The sequence below is a fragment of the Symsagittifera roscoffensis genome, chromosome 5 (assembly GCF_963678635.1).
Source record: "Symsagittifera roscoffensis chromosome 5, txSymRosc1.1, whole genome shotgun sequence".
Classification (NCBI taxonomy): Eukaryota; Metazoa; Xenacoelomorpha; order Acoela; family Convolutidae; genus Symsagittifera; species Symsagittifera roscoffensis.
The window spans coordinates 3,189,154-3,210,451 of NC_087066.1; the positions used below are offsets into that span (position 1 = coordinate 3,189,154).

The window sequence follows — 21,298 nt, forward strand, 5'->3', positions numbered from 1 at the left end:
TGCAAGACTTTCTCAGTATTCAGATTTCTCCTTATGTACAGAGGTTTTGTTCTGGTTTGGTAAATGGTTTGCACAAGAAACGAGAAAAACTGAGTGATGGAAAAAAGGCCAATAATTTAGCTGACTACCGACTACACTGATTAAAAAAAATATCAAAAGTGAAGAATAGGTTTTAATAACTGAAAGATTTTTTTTGTCTCAATGTTCCATTTTTTTCCCGGAAAATGCACTTAAAATAACCGTATATTTACAGTATAAGTGGCAAAAATAGTCAAATAACGTTATAATTTTAGTATAATTAAACTTAATGGCCAGAATTTTTAAAAAAGTTGAATTTTTCGTCTGAAAACTTAAAATTCTCCGACCAGTTTTTGTCAACACTGAAACAGTTTTTCCGATTTTGAAAAGGTTTTAAAATGATAATAAATTTTACTTGAAGTCTTATGAAATTTCGTTGGTGTAGTCAAAAATGGTAAGAAACTGTACCTCACAAAATTTCATCTTGTTAAGAGTAAACCCGTTTTTCTTATTTTTCTTCATGATCATTCAAATTCGTGCGGTAAAAGCGAGAAAAATTCCGTTCTGTAAAAACTGAAATGCAAATGGCGCAAAAACAAGAATAAAGCATAATTTTGAGTGATTATTAATCATTAGGCTTCCCAAGATAAAAAAAAACTATTTACCTATTCTCTAATTGGGTTTATTTTAAAAGGTGATAAAAAGTCTCGAAGTTGAAGTTAGTTTCAACTTTTTTGGTGTGTTCTTTCGTTTCCAAATCAATTCAAACTGATTTGCAAAAAGGTAAACAAATATGCTATCCTAATAGTGTAAATCATAAAAGGTTCAAAAAGTACTCAGAATTCTCAGGTTCTCAGAATTCTCATAATATTCTCTTTGAAACTCGAAAAACTTGATTTTTGATTTTTGGTCTTTTTGAGTTCGTTGATACCTTTTCCTGGGCCTTATAGTTTTTTCTTTGAAAAGGCTTCAAAACTAATCAGCCGCGTTTTTTTTTAAATTTCTTGCCAGTTTCCCAAGTTTTTATAGGCCAAGTTTTACTTTTTTTGATAAGCTACTAGTTGTTCCATTTAAGTTTTCGGGAACCATCCTCTGGGATCAAACCTGTTTGGTTTTAGTTGACTGTGTACAAGAAAGTAGATGGAAAACATGTGCCAACGCTGTTTCGCTACGGTGGCTGGCTTCTCGGAAGAATTGATATAACTCTGTTTCCAGGTGAGCTAAGTCTCCACGTAAAGCTAAAGTTACATGGTTAGTTGCTTTTCGTGTTTTTGTGGCTCTTCTCCATATCCTATTTATTATGCTGCCGGCCATTGAGTTTTAGCCGCTAACCTTGTGAAAACAGTTTAAAAACACTAAATCAAACTCAAAATAGAGAAATTACCATTCACTTAAATACAGCAAATATTTAATCATTTTGAGATTTTTGAAAACGTTTGTTCCTTGCAATATCACATTTCAACAGAAAAATTTTCACCTGATTTTTTATTTTGTTATTATTTTAAAGCCTTTTGATTTGATTTTAACTCTGTTAATTTGAAACGGGGTGTCTCTAAAAAAAGCAATTGTTTCTCATTGTTTTTTTGACAGTGCAAAAGCAATTTTGAAAACTCAGTTGCAATTTTAACGCCATTTTGCCGCGTCCAGGTAAAACTTGTACCTGGGTTTTTTCACGTGGTGTTTTAGATACGTTTTAAGGTTTTTTCTAATTGTATAAGTAGATACGTTTTTCATAATTAAGCGTGCATATGTGAAAACGCTAAACATACCAATTTAAATCCGTTTAGTGCTACAAAAAAGTTCAACATTTTTCTTCAGAAACAGTTACTATAAAGTGATAAAGTTTTCGCTTTGAGATTTTCAGCTTTTATATTGGATAACCGTCATGGCACTGAAAACTGTGTGAAGTGCGATGCCAAAAAATAATTTAACAAAATAACGCAAAAAGTGTAGAATGTGGGAAAAAAAGGGAAACATAAAATCCTTAGACACGCTGCAAAGACTTCGATTTGTATATTTTGTCAAGAACTGACATGGTTTGGCAAAGGTAACAATTGCATAAAAAAGACATTTTAATATATTGTTTCACTTCGAATTCTAGTTACAGAGTTATTTATAAAAGTTTCCAAACACAAATCGGTATCGTTTCGAAGAACACAATTACGCCGGCACGAACTGTTTTCAGGTGTATCATTAAGCGGAAATCAAAACAGGAGTTAACTTCTCAGATCCAATAGACCGTTCTATTGGAAAACATTTATTCAACGTAAACTTCTTTAAAATCTTATTTCGCGCTTTACTCAAAAAAATATATGCTTTTTTGTTTGCTCGGGTAGTTAATTCTATTCAGAGCCTAAAAATCAGCGGGAAAAAATTGAGAAAAACAGTAAATTTTTATCAAAAAATTTTCAAAGCAGCCTCCAAAGAACGGTATTTTCAAAAATTTATGCTTAAAACTGTTCAATTGAATGAAAAAAATCACATATGAAAAACAAGGACTTCCCATCCAGGAAAATCATTTAAAACCATTTTAAACAATTATGGAACTTAAAGTATGATCGACCCGACCCTTGTTGAGTTTTTTATCTAATCATAGCTAGCTTTTGATTTGTTTTCTTGATTGTTTTCATGCATTATGTGATGGAATGAACTCTACGCTTATAAAGTTTTCCTAAATAATTTGCCTTCTGATTCCCATTAAAGTTCAAAATTTAGTTTTGTCGATGTCTGCACAAATTCAAACTCCAAACTGGATGATTGGTGCACATAGCTTTTCTAGGAAACTATTAAATGCTGTCCAGTCAAAATTTTTCTCAAATGAATAAACACTCCACAGTACGGCAAATTGTTAGTTTTTACTTGATCAATATGCTCATGAAAATTTCATTTCCTGTCGAGACAAATATATAACACTTTCCACGTTTTTTAATTGACAGTCACTAAAAAGTAGTTTTTTCTTCATTTTTTTTCGGCTCAAACAGTGTTTGATGGTCTTAGTTTTTTTGACACTCAAAATCAATTTGTTGTTTTCTGACCGAACCTTTTTTCTAGCAAAGCCGATTGGTGCATGGCTGCAAAATAGTCGTTTTAATGGAATTGACAACAGTATCATGTGCATAAAAAGGTACCCCTGTGTTAGTCGTGACTATTTGAAGATCTTCTGAGTATAGAATTACTGAAAGATTTGTTTGAATGTGCTGACAACGGGTGCTAAATTAAGATGCCAAAAAATTATACAGGCCCTCCGAAATTCATAAGTTATAATTCTATTAACACGTTAGGGTGATAAACCATATCAAAAACTTTTGTTATGCCGAAAAGTCATGCTGAGCAAGTATTTTTTTTCGTTAGCGACCTTGAAAGTTTTTTAACCTTATAATAAGGGGGTCAACAGTGCTCCTCTTTGATCTGAAACTAAGTTGATTATTTTACAAAAGTGTAAGTTTGTCTATATATACTTAGGATCGTCTGAAAAAAAAAACGCTCAAAAAAGTTTCTAAGATATGTTAGAATCGAAATTGATTATTAGTCTGAAGGGAGGGTCTTCAATTTTTCCTACCTTAGGAACTGGTACAGTTTTAGCAATTTTTAAGTAACTTGAGTAGATTGCTGAGGTTAAGCTTTCATCAAAAACATATGTTAGACAACTTTCTAGTTTTCTTATTGTTTTAAGAGATTAGTATTGCTATCATAGCAATCTGTACTAAACACTTTATGAAACTTTCGATAAAATCAATAACTTCCATTGAACCAGTATTTTTCCAATCAAAAAACGTTGCTTCAAACGGATTTCATTATTTTCTATGCTTGGAATTTTTCCTTTTGCCTTTCGTTTCCACCAATTGATTTTGAAATTTTTCAATCTATAATCAAAACAAAGCGTTATTTTATTTCTGATATTAATTTCGTTTTTTTATTGATGATTAAGTTTTTGAAAATTTTGTATCTAGTACTGTAATTAATCCGTGCCTCAGTTGTTTGAACATTCAAAAACTGTTGTCGTAACCATTTCTTTTTTGCTGCTGCTTTCTATTTCATTACTTTTACATAGTTCCAATAGTTGTTTTGGAAGAAATGATCATCTAATTAGATCAGTACCTTGTTTAAATTTTTTAAAAAAAGTGTGAAGATGTGTAAATTGCGTAAATGCTCAAATTCATGCCTCATATAAAACCTAAATTTTTTTCTGTTTTTCCTTTTAGCAGTTGCTCCCTTTTAGCACTGGTTCGCTTTGAGCAGTTGTTTTTTCATTGAAAAAATAGTGTTCGAGAAGTTTTGTGAACAAATGAACACCAAATTGATCAAACACTGGATTTTTTTTTTGAGAATGCCGATGTACAGAAAACGAGTTATCCAATCTGCTGCTATGTTCTATCATTCGTGTTGGTAGGCAGTCTGTTTTAACTTCTCGCACACCCTCTCTCATTATCACAACCTCATTTTTTAATTGGTTTCCGTACTTCAATAGGCAACTTCACGTGTTCATTTCCATGTCGTAGCGATATTCCATCTAAATAGTTTTGCAGCTTTTCGAAGAGATTACTGTTTAGCAAATTGGGTGAAGTGTTTTTTCAGATTATTATAATTATTTAATTTATCCGATTTTTGATGAACAGTTACAAGATTTGATTTTTTTAGTTTTATTTTTTTTTGCTTTATTATTTTTTGTTCTGTCACGGTGTTGACTATAATGGCAATACCTTCCCCCTCAATTTGTGTAGCTTAACTATAGAGGGGATCGTAATCTAGAATTTGAAAGATGTTTTTATCAGAGTTAATTAAGCCAGTCTTCAATTGATTAGATGATATGTGGAGTTGGGCCGATTGCACTGTTTTTAGTTCAAGTTCTTCAACGTTTCGGGGCAAAAATTTGGTGATTTATAAGAACACTAAAAAATTTCGAAAATGCGGGTCCTAAGAATTCCAAAACTGCGCACCTTTACTAATTTATGCTGCAAAAAAGAACTAAACTTTTTATTTCCGTTTTTCAACTTTTTCTAGTTTTTAGCAGTAAAAAGTTTTTTGAAAGTTTTTGATAATAATTGAGTACCCAAATAATTAGATGCTTAAAATTGATACTTTTTATGGGAAATCGATGTCTAGAAAAATAATTCAATCATTGTGCTGCTATGTTTTATCCCTCTTGTTGGGAGACAGCCTCTGTTGTTTTCTAACAGGCATTTCCCGGTCATATACTCTCAAATTTCTTTGATTGCTTTGCTGAGTTTCACAGGAAATTTTCTTTGAAAACACCTAAAACTATTTGTTCAATTTCATGCCGTAGTGATAATCCATCCAGGTCATTTTGCAGACTTTCGATGGAATCTTTGCTTAGCGAATTTGGTGGAATGTGTATACCGACTACTAAATTTTTCTGATTCGTTTAATTTTTGGATGAGCACTGACAAGATTTGATTTTGTTTGTTGTCTTTTTTTTGCTTCATTATCCTATGTTTTGTCCTGGTGTTGGCAAAAATGGCAATAATTCCCCCTCATTTTACTGTTGCGCATCTTAAGAGAGGTTTGTGACATCGAATTTGTTAGATCTTTTGTCAGAATTGTTCTTAAGCCAGGTTTTAGTTGAACTGATGATATGAGGACGTTTGTCCTTTTAATTTCAAGTTCTTTAAAACTTGGGGGCAAACATCTGAAACTTTGTAAAAAAAACCTAATCTGTTTTGTCCGGGTCTCTGTTAAGCATTTGTTCTGTGCAACTTTTACTTCTCGCTTGATTTCTTTACTTCGCTGAAATTTTTTTGTGAAGATCTTTTTTCTTTTTGTATAAGTCTACTACGAAAAGATAAGTTATTTTGAAAGCTGCGGAAGTCACTATTATGAGCTTTTGGAAACTGTACAAGCTCTAGGTGAACCCATCTCTTAGGTTAAATTTTTGTTTTCTCCGCATTAATGCGGCTATTGCAAGTTTTTAGTTGTAATACACGTATAAAATTCATTCATCCCTACTCTTCGCTTCTCCGTCCTGTCCCTTGATACTTTTTATGGGAAATCAATGTCTAGAAAAATAAGTCAATCATTGTGCTGTAACTAAAAACTCCCTCTATTCCAATTCAGTAATCAGTTTTTGGAGATCTTTGAAAATTTACATATGATGGAGCACTAAATTACGCTTTTAAAATGATGTGTCTTTATTTAAGAAGAGGCTCTTTAAGGCCAAGAGTTTTGAAAATGGCCTGCATAGCAACCAATTGGTTCGAATAAATTTAGGCTTACAGCAGAGAATTTTTTAAGTTAAATTCAAATCAATTGTAAATGGAAAGCAATTTAAACTACCTCCAGTTTGCTCAAACTTGATTAGTTGTCTGTACCCGGGTTGACCTTCATACACCGAAAATGCTTTTCACCCAATTCCATATGTCAAGTGTGTGGAAAAATGCTTGTTATACAATTTTCATACAATTTCGAAAAATGGTTGAAAAAAGAATTAACTAACTTTGCCGCTGTTTGATTTTAATAAAACAGTCTGGTGATTAGAAAAACCGAAATTTTCGTTTTTTTAAAAAATTGCATATCATACAGTTCCCAAATATAGAAATTGTAAGAATGGCATTTTTTGATGGCGACAATTTTTTTTGCAAATAATTTTGAAATTGCCCTAAATTTTTTTGTCAACCGCAAATTGAATTGTGTACGCAAACAAACATTTTCCAAAAATTATTTTTTGCATGAAAGTTTTTTTTTGTGTGCATAACGTAGTCCTAGATACAATAATGTTGGCTTTTTTTTCTTTTTCGTTTTATATTAACGCTGAAAATTCTGATTCCTTTTTCATGGCGTGTTTATGTGTGCCTTTATCAATGTCTGGTAATTTAAAAATTCAAACTTTTAAAATAAACATCGTTGAAAAGTTTTCTAAAATTTAAAAGTTTGTAACTTTCATTATATCATTTGTAAATGACAGCTCTAAAACAATTCAGCTCATTATCTATGCAAGACCTTCCAACCTTTGGTGACTCCAGTTTTAAGTAAACCAAGGTCTTTGTCACTTGTGTTCGGTTACAAACACAACCCAAAAGTTTTCAGAAACTAAATTTAGAAACAAAAAATCAACTTTTTGGTTTATGGAAAAACATATATCATTCAATTTTAGTGTATGTAAAAATACTTTTCATAGAAACTTCTGTGGGTATGAATTTGTATAACAAAAAATTTCTCATATATGGAAATTGTATGGTAAGAAGTTTTTGTCAACCCTTAATTAAACATTGGATAAAGTCTTTTCGCCCAGTTTTGGGTGGAAAAGAACATTACTTAATCCATAGTTCCTTCCGATCACTTTCAGTGACGCGTTTGGAACATTAGTGTTCAGAGATGTGTCTAATATGAACTTTCATATTTGGTTTCTTCAATCGGCTGTGTTTCTATGTGAATGAATTAATTTTCTGTTTTAGAAGCAGACTACCAAACAAGTAAGTAAAAAACTTCAGAGTGACTCACATCATTTTCGAAAAACAAAATCCTGACTTTCACCATGCAGTCGCCCACCTATATGTTACAATATTGCAATCAACTGTCACAGGAAGACAGGAATTAAGTTATTTTAAGTGACATCATCTTATGGCATCATTTCAAAGCTCATAATTGCTACAAGGCTGAGCCGATAACATTTCTCAAAGTGATTTTTCTAAATTACAACTGGGCTCAAACAAACGGCTTATGATACTCAGAGTTAGCTTCGCACAAATAAGATCAAGGAAAACCGTGAAATCACTTTTTTAACATAGAGTCTTATCTCTTAATTGATGCTGCGCTCAACAATATGAGTTTTGATAAATTTTCTAGACACCGTTTATGGGTTTTGGATCAAAACTGGTCGCATGGAGCAGACTGATAATGAAATGGAAGTGTGGATGGAGCTAGAGGGGAAAACAGGACTGACCTCTGGACCGATGAAGTTCTACGACCCAACTGAGAATCATTTCACCAACCAAAAGTCAGTTATATTTCAGGCCCCGGATTTAAGTTATAATTAATTAATTTTTGTAGTTTACTGATATTTCTGAGAAAATGAAGGGAATTTACTAATCACAGAGATGCGCTTTATTTCAACTATTTTGTTAAAATTCTCAAGAAAACCGACAGTATTTTTTAAATTGAAAAGACATCATTTGGCATTATCTCCAAGTCCTGTAATCACATCCCGCACTGGAGTCCCATGGATAATAATCGAGTATATTGTGATTTTATAGTCAGTATCTAAAAAGTTACAAAAATAATCGATTATAGTCCTTTTTTAAATGGATTTTAGTACCAGTATTTTTTTAAATACCAGTATAATTCATTATAATTGATTATAATGGATTTTATTGATGTAAGAAATACTCGGACTATAATCCATTTTTGATGGACTATAATCAATTATTTTTGTAATTTTATAGATACTGACAATAAAATGATAGAATAATCGATTATTATTCATGGAACTCCAGTGCGATGGATCTAGTGATTATTATACATCATAATAATTTTTAATTAATTATAATCCATTATAATAGGTTACAATGTGTTTTTTGAGAAGAATTTATGAATTTTGCATTTTTTTTTCAAAGCTTTCTCATTTCTCATTTCGTGCAGTTGCTACATATTACGTTCCATAAAGTTTTCTTTTTCACTCAGATTTTATTTTTTAAGTTTTCGCTACTTTTCCTATGCTGACGAAAACTCCGTCGCCTCTTTTAACAAAATTTAAACGGGGGGGGGGGGGGGTGGGGGTTTGGGGTAAACTGTAATTGGGGTAGGGTTGGCGGTAAACTTTAGTAAACATGGGGGTGAGCGTAGGAATAAACATATTGGAGTGGTTTAAATGCGGGTGTGAGGTGGGGGTAAATGCGGATGGGGGGACAAAGTTAGAGGGGACGGTTAATTTGAGCAGGTTTAGATTGCGAGTAGGCCGTAAAAATGTAGAGATTATAATCCGTTATAAATAGTTACAATGGATTTTAATGGATTGTGTTTTTTTTTAAAAAAAATTGATTACAAAGACAGTATAATCGATTTCGTGGTCTAAACTTGCAACATTAATGGATTAAAATGACAACTTTTTGACAACAATTTTCCATTATAATCGATTATTATCCATTGGAGATTTGGTTAGAGGCTTTATATTAGAAAAATGAAAATTATAAACCTTTCCGGTTCATCTAACCACAAATGAAATTTTCTGGTTTTCTCTCAAACTCGCTACTTTTCTTGATACATAAATCATGGAAAAAGATTGTTTTTGCTGTTAAAGCAGCAAATCTTTGACTGGAAATTCAAAAAATGTTCATAAGCATCGATTATATAGACAACATTTTTGTCAACAAACTTCCATTATAATCAATTTTTATCCACGAAACTTTGGTGAGGCAAACTATTAACTTCAAAAACACAAGGTCTAAATGAGCGGCAAAACAACGATTTACGCGCACAATAACACTCGTGCCGAATGGAAACGAAGTGGAGCAACCGGTCGCGGACCAAGTGAACAATCTCCTCCCTAAATCAATTTAGGGGGCGGGGGAGGGGGGGAGAAAGTTCACTTGGTTAGAGCAGCTTGGTTTTTCAGCCAATCAGACTTGAGCATAGTACATGCAGGCCTTACGTCTTGAGTTTGCCATTTAATTTTAGGGGGAGATTGTTCACTTGGTCTTTTAAAGGGGGAGATTGTTCACATGGGCCGCGACCGCTAATCAACAACGCCGCGTTTGAAGTTAGCTAACTGTTCTGAGTCTGCTAAAATCCCTAGCACCACAGAAGCAATTTCAATTTTTCTGGTTTTTGGAGATTTCTATTTTTCCTGTTTTCTCACTGATCAAAAATATATAATTTTTTGTTGCTGGCTGATCTATTTTTTTCTCACTGGGGTAGATTGATGAAAACATTCAAAAAACCTTACACCGAACGAATACCAACCACAACTGTATATTTTGACGGCCAATTATTTATTCGAGAACTCTAACAATTATTATTTGTTTCAGCTGGGGAGTATTGTTCAAAGCGTTTCCAGATGTGGGAGAACTGAAAAAGTTAGTGGTTTGGACTGAAGGCTCAACCAAAGATTTATGGTTTCTGGAATCAGTAAGTTCTACAAAGTCTCAATGATTTCTAGCTTTGCTGTCTTTTTCTAAACTTGAAAAAGGACTTGTTTGTCTAATGAAGGACGGACTTTCAGGCGGTAGTTAATTTTGGTATGATTTTGCAAGGCAGTAAATCTTCTAAAGGAACTCGGTGTGGTTTAGCAAGTTATTAATTTCCATCCTGCGTTATACGAAAAACGAGTATTGCTTATCTCGCTTTAGTAAGTACCTGACAATGTCTCTTTTTTCCCGAAGTTTTCTTCAGCTTTAAAAACTAATGACAATTGTTGAAATCGTTTCCAATGAATGAACAAACTTATCACGAGTATACTGTAGAATGAACTGGATTTGAGTAATTTCAGAAATTTGAAGCTATATAAATTTTGTGAATATACCTCAACTGGTAAATACAATTTACTTACGAGAAAACCATGCTTCTCTTTCTACTTTTTCAGGTCAATGTATCGGTTCACGAGAAATTCAACGGGTGAAAATGCAAATATCCAAAGTCAATAGATCAACTTAATGCTTAAGTTGTGAAAGAGAAAATAAATTGTTAGTCTTTACTATTAAAAATATCTTATGTTTTTCGTGAAAAAATTATAATAATACTAAATTATTTCCAGTATGGAGAAACATTCATCAATTTAAAATATAAAAAAGCCCACAAAGGCGATCCGCGGTACAGATTGTAAATTACAGATTAGGAGTAATAAACGCAATTGTTTTTTTTTCAGGAAAAAGTCTTAAAATTTGTTCACACTGAATTTCGATTTTTGCGGTTTGACTTGTGATATTTTTTCTAAGTTCAGTGTATATATATTGTTAAAAGAAGGGCAAACTCCACTATCGAACAGCAAAAAAGGTAACGATTTCACCTGATTGACATCATAAATTGTTCTACAAACACAAAGAGCTTTGAGGCCATCTATTTTTTCTTCGAAAAACAAAAGTTGAAGGCTCTTGAAAAAACAAGTCTTTTTTCACTTTCCTTGCGTTCATTGCTCTTTTCCAACTGTTAGTTGGCTATGTTTATAGTTCTAAGGTTTTGAAGAACGGGAAAAAATTTGAAATGGCATCTTGTGTACTATGAATATCAAAAAACATGTAAACAAAAAAACTCTGAGTGAAAAAAGTGTAAATAAAAACAAAATCATGTACAAAACAAAACGAAAATAAATCAAAACAAAAACTTTGCAGTTGGGACCATAAGAAGGATTACTTAAGACAATGAAAGTATAAAGGACAGGGTGCTATGAAAAATAAACAAAAATGCGCTCACACATAATGGATATGCAGAAGAGGCGTAGAGTTAGATATCAAAAAACAACACCCTTATCAAAACATAAGGGGGAAATCTACAACCATAACCTAAAAATTCTATCAGTGAAACCTTTAAGTGATAAGAAAAAACTCATTTTAACTGTGCTTTATAAATCTTCAGACTTTCGATTAGATGAAACTTTAGACAACCTGAAAGATCACTTGCTGAGTGTAAAAAGCCAGTGTAACTTGAAACACATACTTTGTGGCGATATATACAAAAAATATGTTTGAAGATAACAAAATTGCAAGAAAATTTCGCAACACACTATTAACTCATGGCTTGCAGCCATGATTAACGTTCGGCCCAACAAAAAAGAGCTAAAACCCAGACCTGGATCAATGATTTTTTCACAAAACTTTCAAGCTCAGCTGAAACATTTTTACTGCAAAATCAGATCATTATCTTGTTTAATTAAAAACAGGTGACACGTTGGGCGAAATTGAATGACTTTTTTTCGTCAATGGTAATGAGCATGCACTTCAAAAGATTTCAGTCAAAAAAAACAGCTAGACCCCAATGATTCGATTTACAAAGACTTACGTTTTTTTTTTCTCCCAGTGCATTGGCGACCTTATTTTTATGCCAAAAGAAACTTTGCTATCAGCAGTGATTGAAACTTTTTCTGAAAAAAGTTTAATTTCGGCCAAAATCATTAAAATTCGGGGAACAATAAGATAACAATTTAGCAGCAAAAAATTTTTTACAGAAAAATCATAATTTTTATTACGGAAGAAGCTTGGGAAATATAAATATATAGGTATACAGCAGAAATGTTAATCAAGACTACATAAATCAGTTTTACAACAAAAACTAAACTATCAAAAGACAGTTTAGATTTTGTTTGTAATTAGTTGAAAAAACTGATGGACATCACAATAATCAGATAGTAGAGTTTGATCCGGACACAATGAACGACTCTTTTGTGAAGATAGGAAAGACACTAGCAAAATTTTTGAGCTGCTAATGAATTGGGAATGGTGAAAACAGCAACCGCCTCAAAAGTCCTTATGAAAACAAGTGACCACAAAACAAACGTTTCGCAAATTCAAAAATTGAAAAACACGCCATTGGACTGGGAAAGTGATAATAATTATTTTTTAAAGTAATAAAAAATGCCGTATGTGGTTATCTTGCTATGCTTTTTTTTCAATCGCTGCTCAGAGAGCAGTTTTTTCCCACAGTTATTAAAGTTACAAGAGTAGTACCACGATTTAAAAGTCAAAATAAAGATAAATGCGGAAAACTACAGAACAATTTTCTTACTTGCATTTATTAGTTAAGTTCCTGAAAAACCAATATATAGCAAAATGACTAATGGTTTCAAAAAGGAAAAAATTTGTTGCCAAATAAATTTGGATATCAATAAAAAAAATCAACAGTAGACGTTAGTTTAGAAGTTGTTGAGACCATTTTAAATCAATTATCAGCCAAAACTGCATGTGCTTTTTCTGAGTTTTCCTGAATTTTTGACATTGTCGATCACTCGAATTGTCTTGCAAAACGTTTTCGATATGGATTTTAATACATTTCTGGGCTGGGCTCGGTTCGGTTCTGGGCCCCTACAGTTCGGTTCTGGGCTCCTTAAATTTTCACTTTTATGAAGTTATTGATCTTCCTGAAGTGATCATTTTCGCAGACGACACATATTTCTTTGGCAAAATAAAAATCTGGAGGGTAAATCACTGTAAGGTGAATTAGAACGCTTTTCTTATGGGTGGACCAGTCTTTTTCAACAGTCTGTTGGCCATGTTTCAATTACCACCCTGTAGAAAATCACTTTGATGAGATATTCAATGGCAGAGTAATTTAAAACACCTCTAACTTGACCAAAACAAATTGTTAAAAGACGGAATCATCTATGGGCAGTACTTCATACTGAGACGAATAAAGTCGTTTATGAAGTACAAAATATTAACTTTCGACAATTTTGCAAAAAAATAAAGCGTTTGTTTTTAAGAATAATTGCAAAAAGGTAAACCAAAAAAAATAGTGTTTTTTGTTGAAAAACTGTGTTCGAAAAGCAACTCAATTCAAGTTTTTTTTAAAATTGCGACGCATTCAACAATTTTTTTAATTGTTTTGTTTGATAAAATAGTTAGAACTAAAAAACATAATTGTTTTGGATTCTTGAACGCTGTAAATACTCTTAAATAGGATAAGTTTTGCTAAATTTTTCAAGGAATTTTTTCAGAAAATTTCGGGCTCAAATTAATTTTTTTTGCGGTTTTCGCGGTTAATTTTTTTTTTCAAATTTGTTTAATTTTTTTTGTTGAGAGAAAAGCAATGTTCACTTACGAAACTCAACGTTGTAAGAGTCTCAAAAAACATGACCCCTTTCTAGTTTCGAAATTTCATTTCAATTTTTAATAATCAGGTCTTTTTTTTTCTGTTTCATACCGTTTATGATTGTTTTCCAACAAGTTGATGGCAATTTTTGTTCGTTGCGATTTAAAAGAAACCCCTAAATTAACGTTAAGGACCCGTTCTACGACAATGAAGCTTGAAAACATCTCAAAACTTTCATTGACAGCGAAGTCTGGCAGAAGGCGAAATGATTTCGAAAAGTATTGAAACATGCATCAATTAATTTTTTTTTCAGGTTACGAAGAAAAATTAAAATATAATTGGCCTTCAATAGTAAAGAAATCAACATTGCTAAAAAAAGTTACGGCCACGCAGTTAGTCATCTTTTTTCTTTCATTTTCTGACACATTTTGCAAAATCAAGAAGCAACGCGAAAGCGAAAACCTTGAAAAGTATTCTTTTTTATCAAAAATGTTTTAACAACTATTCTTTAAAAATAAACTCAACTCATCTCCATTTTCTCTGTAGTGTTTGAAAACTTAACTTAGCGTGTCATAAGTTAATTAAACTTGAAATGGTGGAAAAATACTTATTCCAAAAACTTTTTCATAGCATATCTCAGTTCAAAAACAACGCGGTAACAAAAAACTTCAGGCAACACCGTAACCAAAAACTTCAAATTTAAAAAGGGAAGTTTTGCAATTTAGATGGGAACGTCGACGTTTGTCCTTTAAAAGCTTTGTGGGCTTTGTGAACATTGCTCACTTATAGTTATAATAATTATTTGTTCTTTCTTTTTTCCTGGGCTGAAAAGATTTTGGTCAAGCCTCCATATTTGTTAAAATGAAATTTCTTGTTATTACGGATATTTGCCTCAGCATCAAAAAAAGAAATTACCTTTTTCCATTTGGGTATCAAGTGAAGAACGATTGCATGTATGCCATGGTGCAAGGTGAGCCAAATTAATTCATTATCTTAGATATTTGGAAGCCTTGCAATGTTATTTTGTTCATTATGTTGTAAGATTCGGTGAAAGTATAGTGACAACTCTGGGCTTCGTGGTTTTTTGTTTGTTTTTTTTCTCTAAAAAGTCTTAAAATGCACTAATAGCTACAAGGTGCTTTCATGCATATTCTTGCACTTATGGATGCATTTAAAAATGTATGCGTTTTTCGAGTTCTATTGAAAATCATCTGCTAAAATAGGAACACTGCGTTTTCGAATTAAGAAAGCGGTAAAAGCGTGATCACAAAAAACGAACTGAAAAAAACTTCAAAAAGCTATTATAACGAAAGAAGTGCATTCGTACTTATTAATGCATATATGAATGCCCTCAGGTAAACATGCACTTATATGGCAAGCAAATTAAACTCTCCTTTTTTGAAACTGAATTGGCACGAATAAGGGTGATCGACTTCTACTTTCAAAAATGGAATTTAATTGTTAGATTCCACTGCGGTATAAAAATCTACCTAATAACCCAATTTTCTCAAAATGGGTTAATTTTATCCAAAAAGCAATCATAGTTTCCTCTTAAATTTCAAATAGTTTCAAAGCCTTTCTTCCATTGTAAATCAAAAATTGAAGTATTTAAAAAGTCAGGCATTTTTGCTTCCTTGTGTCCAATGACTCTTTTCCAACTGTATGTCGGCTGCGTATTCGTATGATTTTTTCACTTTTTTATTTAAAAATAGATATTTTTCATACTAATTTGTTTTAAAGTTAAAGATTGAAGCAACTTACAATTTCGTAAGGTCGTGTGTCTCTTTTGGTCTTTTGAATTTGGAAATGGCGCAAAACATAAGATTGACTTTTGGTTATGAAAATAGTTTTATTGATATCGCAAAATACTGGAGAGGTTTTTCAATTTTGACTTGCAGAAGAAACAATTTTTGTCTCAAATTTGTTCTAAATGTCAAATATTGTTTCTTAAACTTTCCCCGAAAAGATGGTCTGTTAATTATCTGATTTTCTCTGATTCTCCATCCATTCAAAATATAGTTTAAGCACAGTCAAAATATCCTCGATTTCGATGGCGCACATTCAAAAAATTTGTCGAGCGCAGTCAAAGCATAAACAATTAAAGAGACAAGTCGAACATAACTAATTTAGTTTGGTCGAAAAAATCGAATTATGCCGAAATTTGATCAATAGAGTCTAAATTTTTCTAAACTTAGACAATAAAGTTGAAATATGTTAAATTTTGCTCAAGAAAGTCAAAAAGATGCCAAATTTTATTTGAAGTGCGAAATACGCTGAATTTTGGTCGAAAAGGTTGAAATATGCCAAAATTCCGTCAAAAAAGTCAAAATATGGCACATTTATGATGAGAAAATCAAAATATGTCAAAACTTGATCAAGACGGTCAAAACATAAGTCGATCATTTCTGTCCATGTTAACGAAAGAATTTGGTTTTTATCGTTCAGCACTATACTGTTTCAATTCCTGTATTTTTAAAAGAGTCGGATTGCAGGTAATTTGCAAGCAGTTTTTGCCATTCTACTTATTTTGTTTTTTAATTTTTGTCACACTGGGGTGGATTTAAGAATTCATCGCCTTCTCTACAGTTTTTTTTTTTTCACAAATTTTCTGCGGCGTGGAACTTTTTTTCAAAATATGCTCTTTATAGTGTTTTTGATGCGCTCGAATTGTTCCTCCTAAAGAAACGACGAAAATTTCAAAAATTAACAAAATCCGCAACACCCGCCCCCACCCTGTACTTCCCTACCAAGAAATCCTAGATGCACCCTCGTTATCACCTGTTTTTTGTTCGGTGTTTGAACTGATCATTTGGGTTAGATTAGGGTTAACTGTTTGTGTGTGTCGGTTGATGCAACATTGATGATTGTTCAGGCTCTAACCAGAGAGAATATGAGAAAACTACAACCGTAACAACTACAACAGGTAAGCAGACTGCTCTTCATCAACCTAATACAATTGATACTGTCAACTTAGAGTTTTATAGCAACCTTTCACAAGCAATTTGAATTTTCAACCGGAGGCACCAAAAAGCTCTAAAACATGAAACATGTATTAACCTCTTTGCTGAAGTTAAAGTTGCAAAGAAAATGTTTAGAAAGTTCAAAATTAAAAGGTTAAGAAAAGGTTGAGATCTAGAAAATTGTTTAGAAGAAGAAATCAGCAGCTCATCTTCACAGACAATAAAAACTGATTCAGGTAATACCTTTTAACCTTTTTTTCACAATTTTTGATTTTTCCTGTTGTTTAAGAATAATCGAAGAATTTATGACTGAAAACTGTCTCCCGAAGTTATCAAAACCACTCTATTCCCATTATTTCCATGCAGTTTCAGGTACCTCGATTTAAGCGCACAGTGAATAAGAATAGCTCTTTTTTAAACTCTTAAAGTTTTTCCACTAAAAGGTCAAATTGACACAAAGTCTTCTCTTCAAATAAGATTTCTACATAATGTTTTTAGAGGTTCACATTCAGAAAAGCAAAAAACTAAAAATTTTACTCTTTTAATTTTGTAATTTCGTGTACTTTTTCGCGGTTGAATTTTTGATTTTTTTTCCAAATTCAATTCAAATTTAGCTTCCAAAAAAATCAAAGTTACGCTCTCGAATGAAAAAACCTCAATTCGAGCAAAACAGAGTGAATGGTTTCATTTCCGACGTTTGAATATTTTCATACTATGGATTTTCCAGAATGAAAACAATTGAGCGGAAAAAATTTACTGAATTTTGTCGAATTGGCGTAGCTTTATCTATTTGTTTATTTGTTTTTTCATCATGAGCAATCCAACATTCGATAACAGAATTTACATTTTGCAGTTTAGCTCATGATAGGACAGCCAGAAAGCCAACGTTGAAAGCTGCTGCCCCGTATGAAAATAAATCTCAATGACATATCAAATCAAAATAACTAAATGAAGTAAAGATCAAACAAGAGGTCTTTTTTAGGACAAATTAAAGCAGGCGCACACAACTTTAAATCAATTCAATTCTTTCAGAACTAAGTCAGTATAATAGAGAGGACACAATTATATGTTTACTAGAGTATGAACTGGTGCAAAAAAAGTTTATTTAACTACCATGAGGAAGACAAGTGTGTCCAGTTCTTTAGAGCCTGTAATCCAGTCGTCATATATTTTTTTTCTTACTTCCCCTCCTTGAGTCCACTGCCTGGTCTCTTCGAATAGAGGCATTCCAGGTCTAACTGATGACTCAGGGAAGTTAGAAATAACTAGATCGAGTCTTCATTAATCAAGCAATTATTACCTGTTTTACTATCAATCATAAAAATTCTAAGAGTTAAAAAGTTAGGTAAAGTTTTTCCACAAAGTTTCATTGGCAGATCATCAATTGTCTGTTGCTCCTTGATAAAAGATGCATTATGAAAATTTATGAGATTTGGAGTTCTGTCGAAAGTTTTTAGGACTTATTTTGTATTGTCACGTTTAGAGAACACTATCCTTGTCCTTCTTTTTCAGTACAAGTGTGTTGGGAGTTGTGAGTTAAATCGGTTCACTAACACCTCTCAATTTTACTTTTGGTGTTTTTTTTCCACTCCTAGTTCCCTCGTTTTGCATTCTTTCTGTAACTTCTCTGGTCTTCTTCTCTGCGGCTTCCATCTGTGTTGTGTTCTGTTTCCTGTTGGTGTTTCCATTTTGTCTCCATCATCTTGCAGTCTTTGCGCCGTTTGTCTCGTTTTAACCATTTCTATCATACTTCCACTGCTCCATGCCACGCTTCCTCTCCTTCTCATCACACTCCATCTTTTTCTTTTCGACGAACTACGATGAAGTGATTCTCACCTTTTGCTCTGAAGTGTGTTAACCCTTTGCTACCACATTCGACTTCCACTTCCTTTTTGATCTCAATAATTTTGTTTCACCGAATGGTTCTCAAATATGATGTTCTACTTTAGATATAATTTGATCTAAGTAGATCTATTTTATTAATTCTTTCAAGGCTGACTATTACAAAAAACTACTCTGAGATGCACAAAAGAGCAGTTTGGAATGTGGAGAGATAGTATAAATGAACAATCCTACGATATTTTTTTGTAAAACTGAAGCAGTTACTCAGAGCACAACAGGATAAGTTATCCAAGCTAAATCCCAAGATATGGAAAATTAAAAACTAGTTATTACTTGTTGTTGAACGACGTTTGTCTGTAATTCAAGCGTTTTCTCGGTTTATTTGCTTGATTAGAGTGAACACATTATTTTATCGTTTCGACGTATAGCTGGCTCATTCGGAACTGAATTCTAAATAGTGTTTGAATAGTTTTTGAAGCCCATATGCTGGCATCTAGCTTGAAAAACAACTTTGTTGCGTATTTCGCAGTAATCGCTTGAATTTTAGACTCGAAACAAAATTGGTAAAAAATGACTTCAAATTGGAATGCAAAAAAATAGGCTAATGAATTTATATTTTGCTATGAAGTGGTCAATCAAATTTCATTTGAGTCTTTGGTTTAGAGCTTAAGGCAGAATATTGTCTTTTTGCTGGCCAGTCTTAAGCTATACATATTTCAGTAGCCCTTCAGTTCGCAAAATGCAAAATGGAATATTTCTCCTTCTCGATTAACTCAACGGAAAACGAATAGCTGTTCAACCTCATGGATCCCTTTTAGACCAAAAAGTGTGTCATGGTTCTGATATAGGGACCAGTTTTGAGTTTATGTAAGTGCTATCAATTCTTCTAGATAGACACCAGTTTGAGTTTATGTAAGTGCTATCAATTCTTCTTTCTGTCTGGGGACCTGCTGTCTTGACCTTGCGATCTCTAATGTCCGATGGGATCTGAAATAAAAGAGTGCAGTAAGATTTCGATTTGATGCCTAACAGTTTTTCTACAATACAACTTATTAACAACCTTTTTGAATTTCCAAACTTACGACTTTAACATGGCGCAGCCAGCAGAGAAAAAAGGAGGGGGAAAAATCCATTAAATATAGTAGCATTTTGGGAAACACGAACGCCGGAACCTCCAGTATATTGGGAGGAGTGGATAATTAAATTTCACTGGGGGATGATAGCAAAATACGACATTGATCCCGATGATTTCTATTTTGCGAGTACTCTAAATGCGGCGGCTATCACGGCGTTGCCTGAAGAAGTAAATGGGAAAAACCGTCTCGAGTCGAAAAAGAAGTTAAAGTCTAATCTATATCTATGTATCGGAGACGAGGCGCAACGGATATTCAAAGCACGGAAACCGACGGTTAACATTAAAACTGAACGGTACCCACGGGTTCTAGATGAGATGCAAAATGTTTTTCAACGTGAAAGGAATGTAACTCATGAGCGGGGACTATTCTACGGACGAAAACAACGTGAGAACGAAACTTTCGAAAAATTTCATGCGGAACTTAGTGCCCTAGCAGGAAGATGTGATTTTGCCAACGCGGCCGAAAACGTTCGTGATATTTTCATTATGAATATGCGGGAATCGGACTGCCAACGAGAATTGTCACGATCAACTAAGTTACCAGAGGAAGTTTACCGGATCGCCTTATCATATGAACGTGGTGAGCGCGCATACAAATCATATACGGGAAAACCAGCATCATCAGCTCCGGCAATTTCAATAAAACAGGAACCAGTAAATAATATAAGAAGGGGACAAGGATTTTTTCGAGGCCGAGGACGTGCGGGACGTGGAGGATATACCCAAGGATCAAGTAGTAGTGGGGGAAGCGGAAATAACCGTAGGTGCTACAATTGCGACGCGCCAAATTTTACCCTGGACCACATCGCGAGCTGTCCTGCAAAAGGAGCAACATGTAACTCATGCCGAAAACTGGGACACTTTGAACGAACATGCCGAGGAATTAGAAGGGGTACTAACCAGTGGAGAGGACGTGGACGAGTCGGATTGGTCAGGGAGGAAAATGAGCATCATCAAAGTACGCAGAACGTAAATGAATTGAACGAAGACCCAGTATCGTGGGTGAATCAGCAGGGGTGTGGGGAAAACGAGTCCATGACGTCGGGATCGGATGACTACATGGCAATGTCGATAAAAAGGAAGAAAAATGAGACTGAATTAAAGATCCCTGGGGCCCGCGTTCAAGTGGAGGTGTCAGGTAAAAAGATGTGGTTGTGGATAGATAGTGGATCTCCAGTAACTATTTTCAGCATGAACGACCTAAAAACAACGTTAGGAAAAGCAAACATTCAACTACAACCGTCAAAGGAGGAATTTCTGGATTACAACAACAATCGAATAAACATACTAGGGAAGGTAACAGTGATGATGTCGCTAAATGGCTGGGCAGCACCAGCGCGGGTGTCAATAATATCCGGAAATCATCAATCAATCCTCGGGCGCGACCTGATGGGCACCCTGGGTCTCGAGCTAGTTCAAAGAAAGAAAGTGATGGGAATCACAGGGGAAGGGACCAGTCAAGAGGAGGAGGAATACGACGAATTGCAAACATACTTCTGTAAATTGTACCCAAATTTATTTACTAGGATAGGGAAGATCCGAAATGCAAAAGTAAGAGCTGAATTTTTTGAAAATTTGAAGCCCATACAACAAAAAGGGCGTAGGGTGCCAATCAGTCTACAAGAAAAGGTGGATAAAGAGATTCATCGGCTGA

At 33.5% G+C, this 21,298-nt stretch overlaps 1 protein-coding gene across 1 annotated transcript in view; it reads left to right on the forward strand.

Annotated features, from left to right (window-relative positions):
- LOC134846099 (uncharacterized) overlaps positions 1–21,298 on the forward strand; it is a 434,549-nt gene that overhangs the window by 199,719 nt on the left and 213,532 nt on the right. The gene's annotated exons all lie outside the window — the stretch shown is intronic.